This window comes from Sus scrofa, chromosome 14 (genome assembly GCF_000003025.6).
Source record: "Sus scrofa isolate TJ Tabasco breed Duroc chromosome 14, Sscrofa11.1, whole genome shotgun sequence".
Classification (NCBI taxonomy): Eukaryota; Metazoa; Chordata; class Mammalia; order Artiodactyla; family Suidae; genus Sus; species Sus scrofa.
The window spans coordinates 114,641,277-114,665,694 of record NC_010456.5 but is presented as its reverse complement, the minus strand read 5'-3'; the positions used below and the strand labels follow the sequence as shown (position 1 = coordinate 114,665,694).

At 49.4% G+C, this 24,418-nt stretch overlaps 1 protein-coding gene across 5 annotated transcripts in view; it reads left to right on the top strand.

Annotated features, from left to right (window-relative positions):
* SH3PXD2A (SH3 and PX domains 2A) overlaps positions 1-24,418 on the top strand; it is a 261,793-nt gene that overhangs the window by 111,557 nt on the left and 125,818 nt on the right. The gene's annotated exons all lie outside the window — the stretch shown is intronic.

Here is a 24,418-nt window from a genome sequence, read left to right as displayed (position 1 = left end):
TCTCCACAGTGTCCCTGGCCTGACCCTGCCACTGCTCTCCAAGGTCACCCCAACTGGACCCAGCCCAAGGACAGAGCCCCAAGCCTCCTGCCTGGCAGGAACTGAGCTGATTCTTGGAGATGCCCCAGGCCTATGTGAACTGATCCATCATTCATCCAGAGGCAGCCTGGCTTTCGGCAGTACAGTTGCTCTAGGCTCTGAAAAACCTCCCCCCTTTCACCTCCAGTGCTCCAAGGACTGATGCCCACTGAGGAAGATGCCAGGCCGCCCAGCCTCCAGACCACCGTGGGCCTGAGGGGCTGGCACAGACTGAAGATGTAGTCTGTTCACCTGAATGCACCTTCAGAGGGCAGAGGAGGAAACCAGGGGACTGGTGGGGGATAGCTGGCAGCACTAGCCCCTCTCTACCCTCCAAGGGCAGGGAGTGAGGGCAAAGGCTAGACTCTGGTTCTCCCCAGGCCAGAGCCCAAAAGCTGGCTTTCCCCTTACTGAGAACGAATGGGGCAGATCTGGGGACAAATTTCCAAAGCAATGTGGCTGAAGGAAGCTGAGTGACTTCTCAGCTCTGCCAGCCCCAGGGCATGTTGGTTACAAATGCCAGCTTTGGGCTCAAACACCTCTGGGTTCACACTGGGCTTTCTACATGGTGTTAGTTGTGCAGCTTGAAAGTCTGTGCTTTTTCCATGGCAGTGGCAGGTAAGCATTGCATTTCAGCACTGGAGGCCTTAGCATCAGACACAGCTGAGTCAGACCCCCATTAGCCTCTCGATAGTGGTGTGAGCCGGGGGCCAGCCTTACTCAGCAACTCTGCACCTGCATTGCCACCCTCATCGGCGAGATACCCCCAGGGCTGTTGAGAGCATCAAATGAAATGTTATCTGTGAAGCGCACATCAAGCACCCAATATATGATGATGATTTGGGGATTCTCAGTCCAGTGCCAGGCAGAAAAGGCTGAGCTGTCTCTCTGGGACCTTGAGTCAGGTCTTATAGGTAGTCTTGGGCCTTTCAGAGTTTGCTGCTCAAAATATAGTTCGCAGATCAGCAGCCCAAGCATCACCTGAGGACTTGTTAGAAATGCAGTCTTGGCCAGACCCTAGACCCACTGAGTCACAGTCTGTGTTTTAATGACACTCACAGGCAATTTGTATGCACAGGGAAACTTAAGAAGCACTGTTTCAGGGTCCATGAGGCCCTCCAGTAGCCTGGCTGATTGCCTTCAGCACTTCCTGGGAGTTTGGTTGCATTCAGGTCATTCAGACTATAAACCACTGAACCTGTGTTGACAAGTCAATTTCTGACCTAAGGTGGAGGTGCATGGGAGACGAGGCTTCACGTAGGTAACCTGTGAGAGCTGGTTTATTGGTCTCACCTCCCCACGCATATTTGCCTGCCTGTTTACAGCTCCCTGTGAAATGGGGGTGTAAGTCACAGCACAGCCTCCATCCACCATCACCAGCCTAACTAGGAGGATGCCGGGGCCCCAGCCATACTCCATCCTTAGATGTAAATCAGAACACTCTCTCCTCCCTTCCAAAAAGAGATGACGTTTGGGTCCAAGGCGATTGCTAAGATTTTTATTTCAGAAATCTCTGGAGATAGGAGAGGCTGGCCAAGGGACCTCTGGTGATTTGGACAGTGGCATGGCACGAGTGTGTCTAAAGTCTACGTGTCTGCTTGTTTTGTACTGTTAGGAGGGGAAAAGATTTGGATCTCTTTTAAGGAGTCACCAGCAAAATGGTAAAGACCCCCCACCCCAAAAAAAAAAACCCCAGAGATTTTAAAGGAGCATCTTTTGCTCTTCTGTATAAAACAATTATTGCAGACCTACATTTCAAAACGAGCCAAAAGAAGAAGTTTGACACAAGCAAGTGATCAGTAATTTGGTGCCTTCTCTGACAGATTTTTTTCATCTCAGCTTCTTGTTTCTGATCTGAAAGATGAATTTACAACTTGAATAGCTGGTAATTGGTGAAGATGGCTTAAGTAAGCTCTGTGCAGCTGGCAGAACCCTTCTCTTTCAACAGAAAGACTTGCTCTAAAAAGAGGGTTCACATGTGAGCCAAATGGCCCAGAGATACCTTTTTGTTGAACTGGTTATAGGGGAGAGTTTGCAGACAGCTTTCTGAGGAGCTATTTGTGAGGCTTGGAACCTTTAACAGATTGATCAATTGTAAATGAGAGAAGATTTCTACTTAAGGGTTATAGCTTTTTTTTTTTTTTTTTTTTGGTCTTTTTCTCCTTTTAGGGCTGTACCTGCGGCATGTGGAGGTTCCCAGGGTAGGGGTCTAATCAGAGCTGTAGCTTCCAGCCAACACCAGAGCCACAGCAATGCCAGATCGGAGCCGCCTCTGCGACCTGCACCACAGCTCACGGCAACGCCAGATCCTTAACCCACTGAACGAGGCCAGGGATCGAACCCGAAACCTCATGGTTCCTAGTCGGATTCATTTCCTCTGCACCACGACGGTAATTCCAGTTATAGCTATTATTTATTAAGTACATACTTTGGCCAGATACTGTGCAAAGGATTTCATGTGTTTATATTAATCTCTTTTAATGACAACCACACTTTACAGATGAAGACTTACAAGCTAGAAAAGCTGTGTGACTTGCCCAAGGCTACTCGGCTAGAAAGAGCCAGAATGAGATTCAAGTCCAGGTCCTGACACTCTTTTTTTTTAATTGAAGTATAGTCAGTTTACAATGTTGTGTTGCTTTCTGTGTACGGCAAAGTGATTCGGTTATACGTATTCTTTTTCATACTCTTTTCCATTATGGTTTATTATAGGATATTGAGTATAGCTATACAGTAGGACCTTGTTTATCAATTCTATACAGTGTAGTTTTTATCTGCTAATCCCAATTGCCTTATTTATCCCTCCCCACCCTCTTTCTCCTTTGGGATCCCCAAGTTTGTTTTCTATGTCTGTGAGTCTGCTTCTGTTTCATAAATAAGTTGTTCATTTGTGTCCTATTTTAGATTCCACATGTAAGTGATATCATATGGTATTTGTCTTTGTCTTTCTGACTTACTTCCCTTAGTCTGATAATCTCTAGGTCTGTCCGTGTTGCTGAAAATGGCAATATTTCATTCTTTTCATGGCTGAGTAGTGTTCACGGTGTATATATACCACATCTTTATCCAGGCACCTGGATAGCTCGTTTCCATGTCTTGGCTGTTGTAAATAGTGCTGCTATGCACATAGGGGTGCATGTATCTTTTTGAATTATAGTTTTATCAGGCGTGGGATTGCTAGATCATACGGCAACTCTATTTTTAGGTTTTTTTTTTTTTTTATTTTGTTTTGATTTGTTTTTTAGGGCCGCACTGTGGCGTATGGAAGTTCCCAGGTTAGGGGTTGAATTGGAGCTGCAGCTGCCGGCCTATGCCACAACCACAACAACGCTGGATCCGAGCCGAGTCTGCGACCTACATACATCACAGCTCACGGCAATGCTGGATCCTTAACGCACTGAGCAGGGCAAGGGATCGAACGTGCATCCTCATGGATACTAGTTGAGTTCCTTACCACTGAGCCACAACAGGAACTCTGAGTTGTATAAGCTATTTGTGTGTTTTGGAAGTAAAGCTCTTGTCAGTTGCATCATATGCAAATGTTTTCTTCAGTCCATAGGTTGTCTTTTTGCTTTGTTTGCTGGTTGGTTGTTTGGTTGGTTAGTTTTTTGGGCCACACCCACAGAATATGTACATTCCCAGGCCAAGAATCCAGTCTGAGCTGCAGTTAAAATCTATGCCACGGCTGTGTCAATGCCAAATCCTTACCCCACCATACTGGGCTGGGAATTGAACCCGCATTGCCAGGGACAAAGCTGGATACTTAACCTGCTGTATCACCGTGGGAACTCCCTGTCTTTTTTTTTGTTGTTGTTGTTTTAATGGTTTTCCTTCCTGTGCAAACGCTTGTAAGTTTGACCAGGTCCCATTTGTTTATTTTTGCTTTTATTTCTATGGCATTGGAAGTCTACAGTTTAACACTTTTAAACTCAAGCTCTTGATCTCTCTTTTCTATGTCCTGGTACTGCTTGCTGCAGAGTGGGATGGACCAGAAATATACTACTTGGAGATTAACAGGTTTAGGATAAAATGGTGGGTATGCCACCTGCACCAGTGTTTGCATTTCTTATAACTTTTTTTCCTATGTCAATTAGAGGTTGATCAATGTTGTCCTCTTACTAAAGAGTCATGTCCTGACAATAAAGGTCTTATCTAGATGACGTTATTTTCTTAACCTACCCAACTTCAATCATCCACCTAGTATTAGATGCTGGAATTGCAGGTATAATACCTAGAAGGAATGACTTTCTGGTAGCTGGCTTTGTAAACACAGTTATAAACGAATCATGTAGTAAAAATCATTATAGATACTGTTTCCTAAACTACAGTTCAACAAGAGACTAAATAAAGGGAGAAAGAAGTCCCGAATTGCCTTTATTTTTCTATGTGACCCTAAAACTAGGAAGTTTTAATTTGGGGCACCAAATAGAACCTTAGGAAATGTCACATGGTTTTACTTGTTTGTTCCTAAAACTGGGTGAGAGGAAGTCTGAGCCTGTTTTAACCGTCCCCAGTTTTTTGTTTGTTTGTTTGTTTGTTGTCTTTTTAGGGCCGTCCACGTGGTATGTGGAAGTTCCCAGGCTAGGGGTCAAATCGGAGCTATAGCCGCCAGGCTAGGCCATAGCCACAGCAACATCAGATCTGAGCCACATCTGTGACCTACACCACAGCTCATGGCAACGCCAAATCCTTAACCCACTGAGGCCATGGATCGAGCCTGCATCTTCATGGATACTAGTCAGATTTGTTTCTGCTGAGCCACGACGGGAACTCTCTGTTCCCAGTTTTTTATGCTGTGCCCGATAGCTCTCTTCCAGCGTTGGGAGGTCTCCTATGTATGGTAATAGATTTCCATTTATTCAGAAAGGAATCAGACCTGGCTTTAGTCCCAGCACTGTGGGACTTGGGAAAAGTCAGAAAATACCTCTGAGTTTCAGTTTCTTCCTCCCTGGCCATGGGAATTTGGAAAACTGGAGTTTTTGAAGAGTAGGAACTATATCTTATTCATTCAGACGCCCCCATGAGGACAGGTCCTAGCCCCTCCCTGCGCCTGAGTTTCCCATCTGTGAAATACAAGGATTGGATTTGATACTGTCTAGGTTTTCTCACACATAGTCCTAACATTTTGTCATCTAATAGCTATTAAGACCAAAGGAATAAATGCCTAATGATGAAATGTCATGCAAAAGGGAAAACATTTTAGGGGAGCAGAGGTCTTCTAATCCCACCTCAAATCCCACCGTGTTGGCAGAATGCTGCTGCCTCTGGATAAGGCCAGCTTTGTGTCTTCCCCCCAGCCCCCATTTCCTTTGGAAAGCGTAGAAAGCCCCCTTGTCTTGAATACTTCCCCACGAAGGGCTCCCGCTGAAAGGCTGCACACAGAGCCAAGGCTTTGACCTTCACCTTTGCCCTGACGCACTTGGTAAAAAAGAGTTCTTATCATCCCCTCTCTAGGTTGGGGGTGGGGTGGGGATCTCGCTAGGTTGAGCAGGAATTCAATGAGAATATAAATAGAAACATGGTCTATAAATAATACTGCCCCCGAATATCAGGAGGCATGAATATTGCGCAGCAGTAGACGGGCACAAATCACAATGGCCCAGACAGTGAGTGAGCTTTGTTCATCTTTAGGGTCTCTTAGGATACTTCAGACTTGCTGCTGGGGCCTCCTCTCTCTTTCGGGGCTCCAGAAATGCCCCTGTTGTTTGCTGCTCTGGCACCCATTTTCTGCTAAACCTTTTTAGTAAAGAGACTCATGCGATAGAGCAAAGCATCACTGCCTGTAATTGGACCTGGCTTTCATCCCAGCAGTGCGGGACTTAGGGAAAGTCAGAGGATACCTCTGAGCTTCAGTTTCTTTCTCTGTGGTCATGAGGATTTTGAAAACTAGAGTTTTCTTTTTTTTATTTAAAGTATAGTTGAAGTTGATTTGCTATGTTGTGCCAATTTCCACTGTGCAGCAAAGTGACTCAGTCACACACACACACACACACACACACACACACACACACACTCTTTTTTCTTATATTATTTTCCATCATGGTCTATCCCAGGGGATTGGATGTCGTTCCCTGTGCTATTCAGTAGGAGCCTATTGTTCATCCATTCTAAATATAATAGTTTTCATCTACTAACCCCAAATTCCCAGCCCTTCCCACTGAAAACTGGAGTTTTTGAAGAGCAAGAACCGTGTCTTATTTTATCTTGGTTAAGAGAGTTGTGTCTAGGGCCAGGCTGCCTCAGTACCAATCCCTCTATTGCCTCTTACTAGCTATTCGTTCTTGAGAAAGTTACTTAACCTCTCTGTATTTCAACGTCTTTGTTAAATGGGAAGAGAAATGGTATCTGCTTTGCTGCGCTGTTGTGAGGATTAAGTAAATTAAGATTTGTAAAGTGTGGGAGTTCCCTCTGGGGCTCAGCAAGTTGAGAACCCAACATAGTCTCCATGAGGATGCAGGTTTGATCCCTGGCCTCGCTCAGTGGATTTAGGATCCAGCGTTGCCACAAGCTGCTGTGTAGGTCACAGATGTGGCTTGAATCTGGCATTGCTGTGGGTATGACATAGGCTGGCAGCTGCAGCTCCAATTCAACACCTAGCCTGGGAATTTCCATATGCCACAGGTACAGTCCTAAAAAGAAAAAAAGATCTGTGAAGTGCTTAAACCAGCACCTAGCACATAGTAAATATGTATGAATGTTTATTAAATAAAGAAATCCAGGAGTTCCTGTGGTGTCGTATCAGAAACGAACACAACTAGTATCCATGAGGACTTGGGTTCGATCCCTGGCCTTGCTTAGTAGGTTAAAGATCTGGCATTGCCATGAGCTGTAGTGTGGGTGGCAGACTCGGCTCGGATCCTGCGTTGTTGTGACTGTGGTGTAGGCCGGCAGCTATAGCCCTGATTGGACCCCTAGCCTGGGAACCTTCATATGCCGTGGGTGTGGCCCTAAAAGGCAAAGAAAGAAAGAAAGAGAAAGAGAGAAAGAGAAAGAGAAAGAAAGAAAGAAAGAAAGGAAGAAAGAAAGAAAGAAAGAAAGAAAGAAAGAAAGAAAGAAAGAAAGAAAGAAAGAAAGAAAGAAAGAAAGATCCATATATTCCTAGAACATGCCCCTTGTGCCTGCTGGCACATAGTAGTTGTGCAACAAATGTGCCAACCGAATGACCGAATGGGTCACAGAGCTGCCCATCTTGCTGTTCACAAAAGTGATTCACTAAGATTGTACCTGAGTTCTTTCCAAGCCCCCAGATGCTGTGCAAATGAAAGCAGGATTATTATCGTACCCACTAGGGTGAGAGTTTGCAGGGGTTAAGGTAGACTCCACCTTGTCCTTGTCCTCTGTCTTGTACATGCTGTATTTTGCTTTCCTGGAGCTGGGGCATTTAGGTGGGTAGAAAAGATGTCTTTTCTGATGCACTGTTCTGTGGCAGCACCAGCCCTTCTGCATGGCCCACATTTTCAGTCCTGATGAAAAGTTCTTCCCAGGCAAAGCAAGCTCTTAAGCAGACAAACAACTGACTGTATAGCATTTTGCTATGTGTGTATTTTTAATAGAAATAGAAGGAAAAGAAAAATAATGCCTACACTTCTCAAAGAAGCAAACTGACTTAGACAAAGGAGGAAGTAAGTAGAAAGAGCACTGAACTGGAAATCCGTACTAATTCTTGGCCTCAGCCTGCCTCAGCCTAGATGTGCAAGAAGGATCAAGCCATCAGCTCTCCGAGCCTCTTTAGATGTGTAAAGTGAATTAGATTAGCCCAGGAATTCTAAACCTAAAAGGCACATGAGATTCACTTGGCGACCGCAGGGTGGGGCTTTATTGAAAGTTCAGGCTCTCACCTTTCTATCTAATTCAAGGGGTCTGGATGAATCCCAGGAATCTGCATTTGTAATCAATATGCCAAATATCTCTGATTCAGGTAACCCACAGACCTTCATTCTATCAAGAGCAGTGATGGGTCCTGTATCAGTCATCTGTTGCAATGTAACACATCCCTCCCCCAACTTTAGCCGCTTAAAACAATAAGTGTGTATTATCTCACAAAGTTTCTGTGGGCCGGGAATTCAGGAAAACCTTAGGTGCATGGTTTTGACTCAGGATCTCTTGCGATATTGTAGGCAAAGTGTCATCTGAAGGCTTGACTGGGGCTGGAGGATCTTTTGGCAAGATGGCTTACTTACGTGGCTTGCAGAGGCTTCAGTTCCTTCCCACGTGGGCTTCTCCCTAGGCTGCTTGAGTGTCCTCACAACACAGCAGCTGGCTTTCCCAGAGCAAGATCAAGAAGGAAACCATGATATCTTTTACAACCTAGTCTTGGAAACCACCATTTCCAAATATCCTACTGGTGCCACAAGTCAGCCCTGTCCAGTATGGGAAGGGACTGTGTAAGGTGTATGGGCCAGATGGCCAGAGCTACCAGGGACCACCTTGGAGGCGGACCACCGCAGTGAGTCCTCAGTTCTGTGACGTGGTATCAGTAATGGCAGCTCTTGTTGTTGGGTGAGGATTGGGGTAGAAATTGGAAGTAAGAAAGACAACTGAGTTAGGGACCCTGGGGAATATAACTTATAAGTGCAAAAGCTGGAGTTCTGTTGTGGATCCGTGGTAATGAACCCAACTAGCATTCATGAGGACTCAGGTTCAATCCCTGGCCTCACTCAGTGGGTTAAGGATCCTGTGTTGCCACGAGCTGTGGTATAGGCCACAGACGCAACTCAGATCCAGCACTGCTATTGCTGTAGTAGTGTAGGCTGGCAGCTGCAGCTCCAATTCAACCCCTAGCCTGGGAACTTCCATATGCTGTGGGTGTGGCCCTGAAAAGACAAAAGATAATAATAATAATGATGATGATGATGATGATGTGGAAGCTGCAAAGGCCATCCTAGAACCAAGGTGCCAGCTCAAGTTCCACTGAGTCTTTTGCAATGTTGGGCAAGAGATCATTCTCTCTGAGCTCAGCCTCGACCTCAGAAAGTGAGGGGGCTGGACACAGTGACCTCCAGCGTCTCCTGGTTTTACCTCCCGGGGATGCATTTGGATTATGGTAGGTGAGAACACAGGTTTGAGCCTGTGCTGTGCCTGTCTGACCATGACCAGGCCCAAGTGTGCCTCCCTTGGGGTTTAAACATGGCGGAGAAGGGCTTCGGAAGGGTCCGAAGGTGCCTATGTTTCTTCACATAAAAACTGTGGTCTTTGGCCTGGAAGGTTCAGAAACATATATTTCTGAAATGTATAATGTTGACAGCTCTGCTCTGCTATGTGTCATGTGAGTGAACCCCTGTAACCCATTGTCTGTTGGGGTAGCACATTTTTATAACATCCTAACACACCGCGTACACGCGCACACGCACACACACACATCTCTCCATCACACTGGACTTAACTCTAGCTGATGTCTTTTATCTCTGGACCTTTGCTCAGGCTCTTCCTTCCTCTTGGAACACTCTTCCTTTCCCTTAGCCTGGCTTATTCCTACCACTTTACAGGCCTATCTCCCTCCTGTGTGTCCCCATCGTAAGCGATCACACCACAACGCAGTGCCCACCCAGGCTGTGTCCTTTGTGAGGGCAGGGGCTGTGTCTGTATTGTTCACCAACACATCTCCGTCCCCAGTTCAGCACAGGCACTGTGGAGAGCTGAATGATTAGCAAGTGAGTGAATGATGCATGCGGACATGCTTATGGGGTAGGGGTGGGGTTAGATGTACTGCCTGGGGAAGGGTACAGAGAAAAGAAGGGACGTAGCGGAAGAATGAAGAGCCTATGCACTTTCAGATTGCCAAAGACAGAGATCACGGCGCATCCAACCCAGATCTGTGACTTATTAGCTGTGTGACCTTGGGCAGGCCACTCACCTTTTTTGACCTTTGGTTTAATAATCTGTAAAATGGGAGTTAACAGTACCTGGGTACCTAGATTATAGGTTGTTATGAAGATCAAATAACAGAATAAATGTGAAGCACATCGCACTGTCCTTAGTATACACCACGTGCTCAATGAATGTGATCTATTAGTTATACCATCCTCACCTCCCTTGCAGGATGGGGTGGAACCATGGAAAATACTGGTAGGAGGTTGCTGAAGAGAGCTGATTGTCTGGGCCCAGTTCTACCAACAGTGCCAACGCTCAAGGAAAGCAGACTTTGGGGGACAGTGTCCATCCCAAGAGAGCTAGGCAAGCTCCCCTCTGGCTGGCGCTGCCACGCCTGTGGTTATGGACCTCTGCGTCCTGGGGATTTTCCTCTGCTCTGGAGCATTGGCAGTGAACTGTGCCTTTCAGCATCACCCCTCAGAATGAGGACAGCCCCTGGCCGCCCCACAACCTCCCCATCTGTTTGGGCCTTTCTGTTGTGTCTGGAGGCCCTGTACTCCTAGCTGCCCCCTCCCCCCCAAATTCTCCCATCCCTGCTGTGGTCCACGCTACAGGGAGAGGCTGCCGGGAAGCACTGCCCAGCATCCCATGGTCCCCTTTCCTGAGGGCAGCCTCCCCTGGCAGGGAGGAGCTGAGGCTGCATGGGCTGAATAGGGCCCTTTATGCCCCGGCTCCCACAGGGAGGGTGCTGAGCCGCTGCCCACCACACCCGCCACACCCACACCCTCGGAGTGGGGACTGGCCCTGATGCTGGGCTCTGAGTTAACCACACTCTCTGGCCCCGCTCTGTCTGGGTCCTGGAGAAGGAGTCTAGTCTGGTTCAGCAGGCTCCAGTATGTGTGTGGGGAGCTTCCTTTGTGAGCCCCCTCAGGGGTGTGTGTGTGTGTGTCAGAGAGACAGTCTGGAGCGAGGGTGTGTCGACACACACTCACATGTACCCATTCAGCAAATGTCAACCAGGGCCCTGCGTGCCAGTCCTTGTGCTGCACCCTAAGGATAAAGTAGTGAAGGAAATTACACGTAAAGAGGCAAGATGACTACAGATGGCAGTGAAATCTAGGAGGGAACAATCAGGGCCTGGGAGAGGAAGGCACAGTGACTGCCAAGGAGGTGATCCGAGGGATGGAAGGCATTAGGCATTAGCTGTGCAAAGGGCAGTGGGAACTGTGGCCGGGAGAGAAGGCGTGCAGGCAGGCCCAAGGTGGGAAGATGCTGGCTGCGTTTGCGGTGCTAATTGAAGCCCAGCATGACTGGAACTGGCCTGATGAAATGAGATCGGAGAGGGAGGCATGAGTCAGACCCTGCCAGCTCATGGAAAGGAGTTTAGGTTTTATTCTCAGTGTCCTGCAAGTCACTGAAAGGTTTAAGCAAAGGTTTTGTTTTAAAAATATGTGGGCTGCTGGGTGGAAAATGGATTAGGAGTGGGAGTGGGGGAAGGGTTAGAAATCAGACAGATTTAAGGTCACCATACAGCTTTATATATTTATTTACTTATTTTTTTTTGCTTTTTAGGGCCTCACCTGCAGCATATGGAGGTTCCCAGGCTAGAGGTAGAATTGGAGCTATAGCTGCCAGCAACAGCCACAGCCACAGCAATGCCAGATCTGACCTATACCACAGCTCACGGCAACCTGGGATCCTTAGCCCACTGGGCGAGGCCAGGAATCAAACCCGCAACCTCATGGTTCCTGGTTGGATTTGTTTCAGTTGCGCCATAATGGAAACTCCCACCGTACAGTTTTTATGGGCAGTTGGCCAAACATCAAGTGAATTTGGCCTCGCCCATCTCTGTACCAACAGGCGTCTGGTGTCACGCCCTTCCTGTGTGCCCAGCACTGTGCTGTGTTTGTTCCAGGTGCTGTTCCTAATCCATAGCCTTATACTCCCACTTGGCGTGTGAGAAGCCTGCTGTTCAGGCAGCCTCAGGTACCCAGGACATGGAGGTTTTAAAGACACTACAACGCATACTTTGATCCTGTTGCTGCAAGCAGAACAGTCCTAGATTTTGACTTTTTTTTTTTTTTTCAATCGTCCCACTAGACTGGAGTTCCTGTCATGGCTCAGTGGTTAACGAATCCAACTGGGAACCATGAGGTGGCGGGTTCGATCTCTGGCCTTGCTCAGTGGGTTAAGGATCTGGCGTTGCTGTGAGCTGTGGTGTAGGTCACAAGACGCGGCTCGGATCCTGCGTTGCTGTGGCTCTCGCGCTGGCCGGCAGCTATAGCTCCAATTAGACCCCTAGCCTGGGAACCTCCATATGCTGCGAGTGCAGCCCTAGAAAAGACAAAAAGACCAAAAAAAAAAAAAAAAAAAAAAAAAAAAAAAAAATCTTCCTACTGGACCAAAAGTAGAAAAACAACTGAAAGGTGAAACCGGACTAGTGTGACCGTGGCTGGGAAGGCCAGTACCCTTGGCCTTGGCCACCTGTCCCACCATTAGTGTAGGTATTACACGGATTTACCAAGGACCTTCCAGGGTTGTTCAGCCCTGTCCAAGCCTGGTTCTGAATGAAACCTCAGCCTATGTCCTAAGGAACCCCAGTGGTACCCAAGTGACATCTGTCCTCAGTGTGGCCACTTTAAGTACTGTTACATTTAATCGCAAAGCCTCTCCCTTCCCTGGGGTGAAGGGCCACCGTGGAGGTCACCTACCATGTTCATTCTGCCTCCAGGAGTCAGGCTGGGGCAGCCCACATTCCCTACCAGCCCGTCGTGACCAACATCTTCCTCCGATTTGATGTCTCTTGGGAATCGCTAGATACCGGCTGGGCTACCTTATAGGCAATACATTCATTATACCTAGACGGCTCTAAAATAAGGTCTTAGAGCTACTGAAATATCTCCTGTCTGTGTTAGGGCTTAAGACCTACCCTGGGCATCCTCCAACACAAGGGAGAACAAGTCAGCAAATTCAAGGTAGTCATTTCTGTTTTACACTGTTTTTCTCGCAGCTAACCTTGTAGGTAAGCACGTATCCCTTGGCTAATTAATAACAATTAACAAGTCAAACATGTGCACATCTCACACACAGAAAATAGACCTTATTCCAGGGAACTACACTCACTCTGTGTTTAAATTTGCTGCAACTTGAATCAAATGTTAAAGCATGTACTTTTTAGAAAAATTTTTATGGCCGCACCCACAGCACATGGAAGTTCCTGGGCCAGGGGTTGAATCTGAGCTGCAGCTGCTAACCTACACCACAGCTGTGGCAACGCTGGATCCTTTAACCCACTGTTCCAGGCCAGGGGTCAAACCCATACCTCCACAGTGATCCAAGCCACTGTAGCTGGATTCTTAATCCACCGTGCCATGGTGGGAACTCCTAAAGCATGGTTTTTTTGGTTTGTTTTTTGTTGTTGTTGTTTGTTTTTTTGTCTTTTAAGGGCCCCACCCATAGCATATGCAGGTTCCCAGGCTAAGGGTCAAACTGGAGCTGTAGCCACAGCAATGCCAGATCCAAGCCATGTCTGCAACCTACACCACAGCTCACAGCAACACCAGATTCTTAACCCACTGAGCAAGGCCTGGGATCCAACCCGGATCCTCGTGGATACTAGTTGGGTTCGTTTCCGTTGAGCCACGACTGGAACTCTATAAAGCATGTGTTTTTAATTAAAAATAAAAGTAAATATCACTAGAATTTCCCTGGTGGTCTGGTGGTTAAGGACCCAACATTGTCACTGCTGTGGTGCAAGTTTGATCCCTGGCCCGGGAACTTCTGCATGCCAAAGCACAACCGAAAAAATAAAAAATAAAAGTAAATAACACTAAAGTCAATAAATGCATTAATGTCCTGTCTATCGCCCAGTCAATCTAAAGGTCTAATATTCATACCAACACAGATGGGCCAGCAAACCCCACCTAAAATATCTCCTCCAGCACAGTGAAGGTCTTCTGGGGTGTCGGCAATACTCCTTTCTTGGCCTGGATACTAGTTACGTAGATGGGTTCAATTTGTGAAATTCATTGAGTTTTATGCATGCAGGTATACTTTTCCTTATGTATGGAGTATTTCCCCCCCAAAAGTGGTTTTTTGGAAATAATGGAAAAAAATTGTTCTGGTCCCATCGCTCTAATAAAGCCATTCAAATAGCCTCTGATTCCATTTGGTTCAGAAAGATGTGTTAAAAACCTCTGATAGGAGTTCCCATCGTGGCTCTGTGGAACCAAATCTGACTAGTAACCATGAGGACATGAGTTCAATCCCTGGCCTTGCTCTGTGGGTTAAGGATCTGGTGTTGCCGTGAGCTGTGGTGTAGGTCATAGTCTTGGCTCAGATCTGACGTTACTGTGGCTGTGGTGTAGGCCAGTGGCTACAGCTCCAATTTGACGCCTAGCCTGGGAACCTCCATATGCCGCAGTTACAGCCCTAAAAAGCCAAAAACATCCATAAAGCCCCCCGGCCCCACTGAGGATGGAGGAATGAAAGGTTTATTTCCTTAAGCCTGGCTCTGCACTGGATATGGGGACCTCCAGACTAGAATATAGGATATCGTTTTCCCCTGCTGGGTGGGCCAGTTCTGACGGTAAGCATGCTGTGCTGCTAGAGACGCAAGGTTTTGATGGCTGGCGGAACCACAGTGGATTTTTGTAAATCTGTTTCCATGAGTGTGTGGGACGCGGGGGCAGAGAGTGCCGAGGGGGAGAGTCACCTGTGTGACTCATTCTGGAGTGCCCTGAGGTGGGCGGATGGAGTGAGTAATCCTGTCTCCTGTGTCACCTCTCTGCTCTCTGAATTGGGCGGGTGGAAGAAGAGGAAGAGGAGAAATGGGAGCTGGGAGGGAGATGTGGTGTGTTTAGGGACAGAGTTTGGATCAGGGAAGGATGCTGCAGGCTGAAGGGAGTTAGTATTTGGCTTTGAGTGGGGAAGCCAGGTGGAGGGGCACACAGGGAACACTACAGTGCTGGACCCATGTGCCCAGTGAGGAGGTAGGTGGGCCAGGGGGTGCCCCCATCCCCACCCCCATCCCCCACTTGACCTGGAGTTGTCAGTTCATAAGAAATCCCATTTGTTCAACAATTATTATGAGCTGGGCTCTGTCTTAAATGCTTTTATGTGCTTGCTTATTGATTCTTCATGATAATCCTGAGTTAGACATTACTATGCCCATTTTGTAGTTTGAGGACACTGAGATTCAGCTAGGTTGTGACTTGTCTCATGTGCCCCACTAGTAAATGGCAGAGCCAGATGTTAGTCAGCAGCCTCTTGGTGACAAGGACTAGACCCATCAGGATTTAGTTGAAGAAAAAAGAGGAAACGTATTGGCTCACATGACAGAAAACTTCAGGGGTAGTGATTTCAGGCATGGCTGGATCCAGGTGACCAAATCATGCCTCTCTCTAGCTCTCAGCTCTGCTTCCTCCTCTGGTGACTTCATCCTCAGATAGCCTTTCCCCAAATGGTGATGGGGGTGTGTAAACACGATGCCTAGCAGTTTGGAGCTTACAGTTTATGAGTTAGCTGCCCTCACAGAAAGAGCACTTCTCTTTCTGGTGGTTCCACCAAAAGTGCCAGACTGATCTTCACTGGATCAACGTGGGTCACATGCCCATGGCTGGGCTACGCTGAATGGTAACTCCAGGAATCCGGCGTAAGACAAGTCCTCCTCACATCACACAGACCGAGAATGAAGGAGGGATTGTTCCTCAAAAGAAAATTTGGGCACTGAAATACTGATGCTGACGGGCAAAACCCACGCACGTTTACCATGTTAGACTCTAAGCGAAGGCAGAGCTTTGGCATGAACGTGGAAGAGAGAGATTTGTGGGAGCCAGGACTCAGGACATGGAGTCAGGATGCCCCTGGCCTGTGGACCTTCCCCATCAGAACCATGCCCTTCCAGAACTTGAACATGCCTATTGCTTCCACCCTCAGCATCTGGGCTTCCCCCCACCCTCCCCCCAGCCCAAATGGCCCCTTGTCTCTATTGATCCAGGTCAAGGGCAGGCAAGGCCAAGTGTAGCAGGTGAGAAGCAGGATTGAGTGTCGAGTGCCATCTGAGCCAGGCTCAGGGCCACAGACGGTGGGGGGCACGCTATCAGCCACATCAGAGGCTGAGAGCCAGTAAGCTGGTGGCCTGCTGTCCCCACACAGCTGCAGCAGGTCCGAGGTGGCAGAGTGGCATCAGGGGCAGTTCTGGGGAGATAAGCAGGGCCCTGCCCTCCAGCTGTTCAGGTGCTGGCAGGGGCAGAGCTAACCGGGTGAAGGCTGGGAGGCCAGAGTCAGGAAACAGCTGAGCATGGAGGGCAGGACCAGCTTGCAGAAGCTGGGAAGCCAGCAAAAGCTGACTTCAGCTGTTTCTCCATTCTCACCTCCACCCATCGTGTTCCCTCCCTGAGGCCTCTGCTGTCTCCCCTCCGCAGCCCCTGTTGTCCGAGGAAAAGCTGATGCTTGTTCATAATCAGGATGAGCCATTAACAAGGCTCACTGCCCATGTCCAGGGAGAGGTTTCTGCATCTTAACCAAAATCTTAAAGAAGCTAAGTTCTGATTCTGTAATGCTGAGGCATCAAAGTAACAGGCTGTGAGGTTGATTTGTTGTTGTGTGGGTTTTTTTGTTTTTTTTGTTTTTTGTTTTTGGCAGATGGTTGCTTTTTTGAGAGGGTCTTCTGAGGGTCCTGAGGGTTCCCTCCAGGTAGCTCCTTGCTCTAAACCAACAAAAGTCCTGGGCTGATTCTCACTGGAGCAGCTTGAGTCCCTGCCCACCGGAGCTCCTCCTGGAGCTGGGGGATGAAAATGCAGGAGGGCTGTTTTGGTTTCTCATGGTGAGGGAAGAGCCGTGCGCAGGTTCATGCATTAAGTTTTCTGGGTCCTCCTGTGCCCAAGGCTCTTTATTTAAGAGCATCTGTCTTCATCAATCTGTCAGCAACACAACAGTTCTGGGCACCCGATCTGGGCAGCTGGACACAGGGTTTGTGTGCTGCCTTGGCCCCATATCCCAGGAGGACCCACTCCAGGTCGTGAGCCTGCAGAGCTGGGGGAGTAGAGGAGTCATTACTCCTTTTTCCTCCCTGAGGGCATTGCCTGTGTCCTGTCACCCTGTCTTAGTCTGTCCAGGCTGCTGTCACAACATACTGCAGCCTGGGTGGCTTATGAACAACAGAAATGTACGTCTCGCAGTTCTGGAGGCTGGCCGTCGGAGATCAGGGTGCCAGCACTGTCAGGGGAGGGCCCACCTCCAGGTGGCAGATGTCTCAGAGGGGCTAGGGAGCTCAGTGGGGCACTGATCCCATTCGTGAGAGCTCTACCCTCATGACCTAATCCCCGCCCCAAGGCCCCACCTCCTACTCACTATCACACTGGGCATTGGGATTTCAACACATGAATTTTTTTTTTTTTTTGTCTTTTTAGGGCTGCACCCCCGGCATATGGAGGTTCCCAGGCTAGGGGTCGAATCAGATCTGCATCTGCCAGCCTACACCACAGCCACAGCCACAGCCACATGGGATCCGAGCCGCATCTTTGACCTACATCCTAACCCACTGAGCAAGGAACCTGCGTCCTCGTGGATACTGGTCAGATTCTTTAACCACTGAGCCATGACGGGAACTCCCTCCACGTGTGAATTTTGAGGGGCCAACCATTCAGACCACAGCACACTCCATGAACACGCAGGTCATTTTCAGTGGATGTGCAGGAGGGGCAACCTAGTAACCCTCGCATCTCCTTTTCTCTAAATGGTTCAGGAACTGTGTCTCTTCTCCCCTGGGTGTCCCCTCAGCTGCAAAGCCAGAGAGAACCCCTCTCCCCCTTCACTCACCTCTCCAGTCCTCACAGCCTGTCTCTCCTGCCTCGGGCTACAGAGACCCTTGACCCGCTCTCTCCAGACACTCCCCCGCCCTCCCTTACGCTGGGCCAGCCCTGCGGCAGGTACTGCTGGGGATGGAGGGGGTGTAGAAAATCGTCCGGCCCTCAGGGTGACAGCGATCCAGTTAGGAATCCAAGACCCTCTAGGTGTTTGGTCAGCCCTTTGGGCTCTCCCATAGCCCCTGTAGTGGGTGAAGACTGGCCCCCAAAAGATATGTCCATACCCTAAGCCCCAGAACCTGTGGATATGACCTTATTTGGAAAAAGGGTCTTTGCCATTGTCACTAAGTCAGGATCGTGACATGAGGTCCTCCTGAATTTAGGGGGGCACTAAACCCAAAGCCAGGGGTCCCTACAAGAGAAAGGCAGAGGGAGATTTGCAGCACAGATAGGGAGGGAAGGCCACAAGAAGACGGAGGCAGATTGCAGCGATGCTGCCACAAGCCAAGGGGTGCCTAAAGCCACCTGAAGCTGGAAGAGTCAAGGAAGAATTGTTCCCTGGAGCCTTCAGAGGGAGCCAGGCCCCGATGACACTTGATTTCAGACTTCCGGCCTCAGAACTGGGAGAGAATGAACTGTTTTGAGCCACCATGGCCATGATACTTGGCTGTGGCAGCCCTGGGAGCCCCATTCACCCCCTTTCCTTTTGGTCCTCACATCCAGTTAGACGGGCAGGACTGTCATTCATGAAGAACCAGAACAAGGCCTCTGTGCCGTGTGCTCTGTGGGCCTCGGGCCATCCTTTGTCTCTGGTTTCTTGGGCGAGCCTCTGCGATGCTTTAGGCTCTGGGCTGCACCAAAGGGAGGGGGTTGGGAGCATCTGTGTCCTTGGAGGCTGGGGTGGCTGAGGGGGATCCTACCTGAGCATCGGGGGCCCCTTTGGGAAGTGAGAAGCCCCGGAGGGTGGCAGCTCCCTGACATATTCTCCACAACAGCAGGGGAGGGAGGGCGAGAGTGGGGTGGCTGCCAGTGGATCAGGAGGCTGGCAAAGGAGGGCACTGTGGGCATCAAGGAAGACTTCGTGGAGAAGGCCTTAGGATGAGGAGGATTGGGGGAGGCAGGCCCAAGGGAGCATTGACAGAAACCAGACTCCTTTCTGTAGCCTTTAAGACTCCTCCATGGCCTCTTTTCCGTCTTCCAGCGTTGCTCTGTGGTTGCCTCTGTTTGAGCCCTCTTGCCCCAGATCTTTGCGTGGCTGGCTCTTCTCCCCAGAGTCTCCACTGAAATCAGAGACTTCCCCAACCACTAGCTGAATTCCCCCATCCCCCAGGCACACCACTTCCCATTACCCTGTTTTATTCTCTGTATAAAGGTGGGGGGAGACATGTGTGTGTAATGAAACTCCTTACTAGATACCACATTGTATACTGTTGCCCTTCTATGCACAGCTCCTCCCCAGTTAGAAAGTAAGCACCTTGAGAGCAGGGTCCCCCATCTGGCTTGTTCACTGTGGTGTTCTCAGCACCTGGAACAGGCCCTCCATCAAGACAGGGATGGATGGAGTTCCCGTCATGGCGCAGCAGAAATGAATCTGACTAGTATCCATGAGGACGCGGGTTCGATCCCTGGCCTTGCTCAGTGGGTTAAGGATCCGGTGTTGCCGTGAGCTGTGGTGTAAGTTGCAGATGCAGCTCAGATCCTCAGTTGCTGTGGCTGAGGTGTAGGCTGGAAGCTGTAGCTCCGATTTGACCTTTAGCCTGGGAACCTCCATATGCCAAGGGTGCAGGCCTTAAAAGCAAAAAAAAAAAAAACAAAAAAAAAAAAAAAAAAAAAAAAAACAGGGATGGATGACAGAGTTGACCTAGGGTGCTGTGTTTGGTATTTCTGCTCTTCCTGGGCCCCTGTCCCCACCCCCCGCTTAAGGAATCCCTGTGGACACCACATTTCACAAGGCGGAACCTGGGGGCCATGGCCAGCCTAGGGGGTTAACTGCTCTCAGAAATTTCCGTCGATTCTTTAACTACTTCTCCCTACCAGTGAGGAGCCATGTCCTCATCTCTCACCTTCTTGAAATAATTCGTTCTCTGGAAGCAAATGCCAAGTATTAAGTCCATCAGGTGCCACTAAGGTGCTTCAATAAGTGCTTTGTATCCTGCGTGGGAGGGAGAAACACCTCTGCCACCCAAGCGTGGGGACCTTTCCACGTCCTTCCCCACCTGTGTGTCCTAGCCCAGCTTGGACCCTCGTGGTGAGAAGGTCAGTCCAGATTGAGGGGGTGGGGCAGAGATCAGCCTCCCCCGGTGAGGCCCACCTGCGTGTGAGGATGAGGGTGCCCCTCTCAGCCAGGGTGGGAGTGGATGAGGCAGGAAAGCCCCTTTGAAGGGCAGGGCGTTGCTGTTTCGGGAGCTCTTTCCCCCCAGGTCCACTAGACATGGGTCAGGTCTCCTTCCCTGCTTTGTTGGTCCATTCATCCTTTCTCTCTCATCCATTCACTCACTCATTCACTTTGACCTGATCAGCGGAGACCTTGGTGGGGCTGCTTGTATCTCCCCCACTGTGGCATGTCCCATCTCCCGATTGCCTGCTGCACTCTCTGTCAGCCCCCAAGGCAGCTGCTCCCAGACCTCCGTCATGTGGGGGAGACCTTCATCACGCTCCCATCACTCAGAGAAGCAAATCCTCACCCTGGCTCTCAAGGCTTTCCATGATCCGAGCCCAGACTTCTCTGGAGATGTGTTGCTTTCTCTGTGCCCCTCGTTGTCTGGTTGAAATCCCAACTCAGTCATTTAATAGCTGTGTGACTTTGGATAAGTCCTTCAACCTCTCTAAGCCACCAGCTCCTCCTGGGCAAAGCAAGGATAATAAAAGAATTTGCTGGAGTTCTTGTTGTGGCTCAGTGGAAACAAATCTGATTAGTATCCATGAGGACTCAGGTTTGATCCCTAGCCTCGCTCAGTGGATTAAGGATCCAGCATTGCCATGAGCTGTGGTATAGGTTGCAGGGGCAGCTCGGATCTGGTGTTGCTGTGGCTGTGGTATAGGTCAGCGGCTACAGGTCCGATTTGATCCCTAGCCTGGGAACCTCCATGTGCCGTGGGTGCGGCCCTAAAAAGACAAAAAAATAAAAAGAGAATTTGCTTTAAGGTTGTGTTGAGGATTAAGTAAACGAACCCAAGGGAAATCTCTTAGCCCGGCATGGAATAGGCACTTAACACTGTCCCACTCTTCCTCTGCCCCCTCAATAACTCTACCACCCCCCCCAAATCCATCTTAGGATTCTAGAGGGAGCAGCCCAGAGGTCCAGCCCTTCAGTCTCCAGAGAAGAATGCAGAGGCCCTGTGGAAGGTCATACAGTTAGCCAGTGGCCCTGGCAGGACTTGAACCTGGGACTCCAGCTGAGGCCTCTGCTCCTCGTGGTCCCACCGTCTCAGCCCAGCCCAGAGCGCTCAGGCTGACATGCTCGGACCCTGTCGAACTCAACAGCCCTGTTCTTCGCTTTCAGGAATGAGTTAAATTCTGAGGTCTGTCTCGTGTCCCCTGTGTAATCTTCCTTGTGATGCTTATCATGTTTCTGGGGCAGCATGTGCATGGCTTTGAAGGCTCTGGCAGGAGCCTCGCCTGGCCTCGCTGTAAACGGGCTGAATTACATTTACGAGAGGCCTTTAATGCCCTGTGGTCCCGGTTTCCTTAATGGGGATGTTCCTCCTTCTCCTTTTTCTCTCTCTCCCCTTTTAACATGGTCACCGGTTTGGCTTTCACAGTGTGGTTTGGATTCCTAACAGAGAAGTCCAGACCGTAGGAGCCCTTCCAGACCTTCCCTCCTCCCTCTTCTCCCCGCTCCCCTACTCCTGCTGCCAGGGGAAAGGAAACGTTGCTCCCAGCAGGATTTCAGCAGGAAGGAGAGAAGCCCTGTTGAGATTCCAAAAAATCAACTGGGAAATGGCTTGTACAGAAATTCTCCTCTGGAGTTCCTGTTGGGGCTCAGCGGTAACGATCCCAACTATTATCCATGAAGATGCGGGTTCGATCCCCGGCCTTGCTCAGTGAATTAAGGATCTGGCATTGCTGTCAGCTATGGTGTAGGTCGCAGACGCAGCTCGGATCCCATGTGGCTGTGGCTGTGGCTGTGGCATAGGCCAGCAGCTGTAGCTCCGATTCGATCCCTAGCCTGGGAACTTCCCTGTGCCATGGGTGCAGCCCTAAAAGGATAAAAAAAAAAAAAAAAAAAAAAAAAAAGAAAGAAAGAAGGAAATTCTCCTATAAATTTGTACCTGAGCAAGAGACCCATGAGCCCTGTGGAGGGGATGGAAGGTGTCCAGCCCAGAGATGTGGCGGCCTCCCTTGCAGAGGGTGGGCTGGAGGGGCATGGTGTGCGGAGCTGGAGGAACCCTCAAACCTCTCTCCATCTCCCCCACCCCAGCCCTCTCTTCTCAGAACCTTCTCCACTTCTGGAGGCCTTAATAGTTCCTTAATTATTTTTTGCTAGATCTGTCTCTGCAACTGGATCAGGTCCTGTCTGATCTATATATCCATACCTTCTATCTGTGTCCGTATCTGTATAGCTCAGAGGATACTGAACACAGAGGTTTGTTCAGCCTTGAAATGGGGACCTGGGAGGGGGACCTGTTTGTCTCCTATCTCTCTCCTTTCTTCTTTGTCCTCATTGACTCATCTGTCTCATCTGACAGGATGAGAAAGGGCAGGAGCGCTATTTTTGGAGAATGGGTAAGTCACGTCTTCCTCTGAAAGAAGCACAGGACAGAGCCAGGTCTCGGCCACCTGCCCCTCCCCCATACCTTCTATGGCCTCTACCTCTTAGCCGGCCCTCCACATTCCTGCAAGATACAGCTTGGCTACTGGTGTCACTGGGCCTGGGTGGCCTCCAGCTCCTGACAGCTGACTGGCTGAGGAAGAAGGCCCAGCAGCCCAGCCCGCGCCTCCTGTCATTGTGTCAGTGCAGTGTGCAGGTCTCCTCCTGCCATGCATTTATTTCACACACCATTTCCTTGGCTGCACACACGTGCTCCTGGAGCCCACAGGCAATAGAGCGACAGGCAACCAAAAAAGGGTAGGATACGAAGAGGCCAGGAATACCAAATCTGTGACATCTTCCCCCAAGGAAAGGCGGCCGTCTCCCGTGTCTTGATAAATCATGCTTTATCTCCTTTCAAAAGGAACACGTGGAGGAGCCCGTTTGTCTTGATGACACTGTCCAGGCTGTACAGCGTCATCCCTCTGCTGGGCACTTGGCCCCTTTGCTGGGCTTCTGCGGGAAGGGGAGGAAGGAGAGCTTGAGGGAGCATCTGGGAGAGGGAGGGGCATGGACCTGCAAGTGCCTGTTGGGTACCTGCTGTTTACAAAGCCTTGTGATGGGTGCAGCCTGTGATGCCAAGGGGAGGGAGCAGCTGCAGAAAGGCTCCCTGGTTCCTGCTGAATGTGGCGGGATGAGGGTGGGCAACACATCACATGCGACTTGATGAGTTAGATACTTCACAATCTGGCTGGAGCAGGGCTGTTGACAAGCAAGTCAAGGATGGTTAGAGTAGCTGCTTCCAGGGTCCCACAAGTTCCTTCTCCCTGCCCTTCTCTCTGTCAGAGACTGTTCACCGTAACTGGGGGCTTTGTTCTAGCTTTAGGAGCAGGTTCGGCCAGAAGCACCAGGAAAGCACATCAGACTCACTCACCAACAAGCAGAGAGTTGGTGGTAAATACCCAGCCTCCTTGCCCTCAGTTGGGTACCTCTACACTGTGTTCTACATGATCCCCTGAGCTCCCCAACAGAACTGAGCTGCCACCACCCACAATGATTCCCTGGCTGGGTAATACTTCCTTCCTTGTCCTGCCCTCCTTCCCCACTCCCCTATTGATAATTCTCAGGATCACTTCCCAAATAAACAACTTGTACTCATTTCTTTATCGCTGGCTCTGCTTCTGGGGGAACAGCCTAAACCCAGGCAATGCTTAGAACTTCACTTGGACCTTGAGAGAAGAAGCTGCCATGGATTAATGTGTAGTAGGCACATTTGTTCACTTGCAATGGGAATCATCTCATTTAGGACTCCATTAATGCAAGTGATAAAAATCCATCTCCAATGGATTTAATTTTTTTTAATTATATTATTTTATACAAGTGAAAAGTACCAGGTAGATCTTGGGTTCAGGAATGGCTGTATCCAGCTGCTCAAATGAGGTCAAAGGAATCTGTCCTTCACCGTTTCATTGTTCTGCTTTTCAATCATCCAGAAAACATTTATTGAGCACCTACCCTGTACCAGGCTCAGATCCCCTCTCTTGGTCAGTTTCCTTCTCAGGCAGTAATAAAGATGGCCAATAGAAGCTCCAGGCTTTCATCCTGCCAGCTCAGCAACTGTGGGAGAAAACTGTGGGGAGGAAGAGGGCATCAGCAGAAGTCTCATTGGCCCAGATCAGGTCCCCTGCCCATCTCTGAGCCAATCATTGTGACTCTGGGTGGCTGGACTGCGTCACATGCCTACCATTGTTGCCGGGGGGTGTGGTCAGCCCCATTTGAATCTCACAGATGAGAATGGAGGAGGGAGGCTCTCCAGAGGGGACTTGAACAATAGATGCCTGTTACGGCTATAAGGTGAATGCACACTTCACCACATGATGGGCTCCGTGGGCCCTGCGATGAGTCAGGCCCCTGGCAGAAGGAGGCTCAAAAATATCTCTAACACACAGCAGAATGTGGTGAGGGTCTTAGG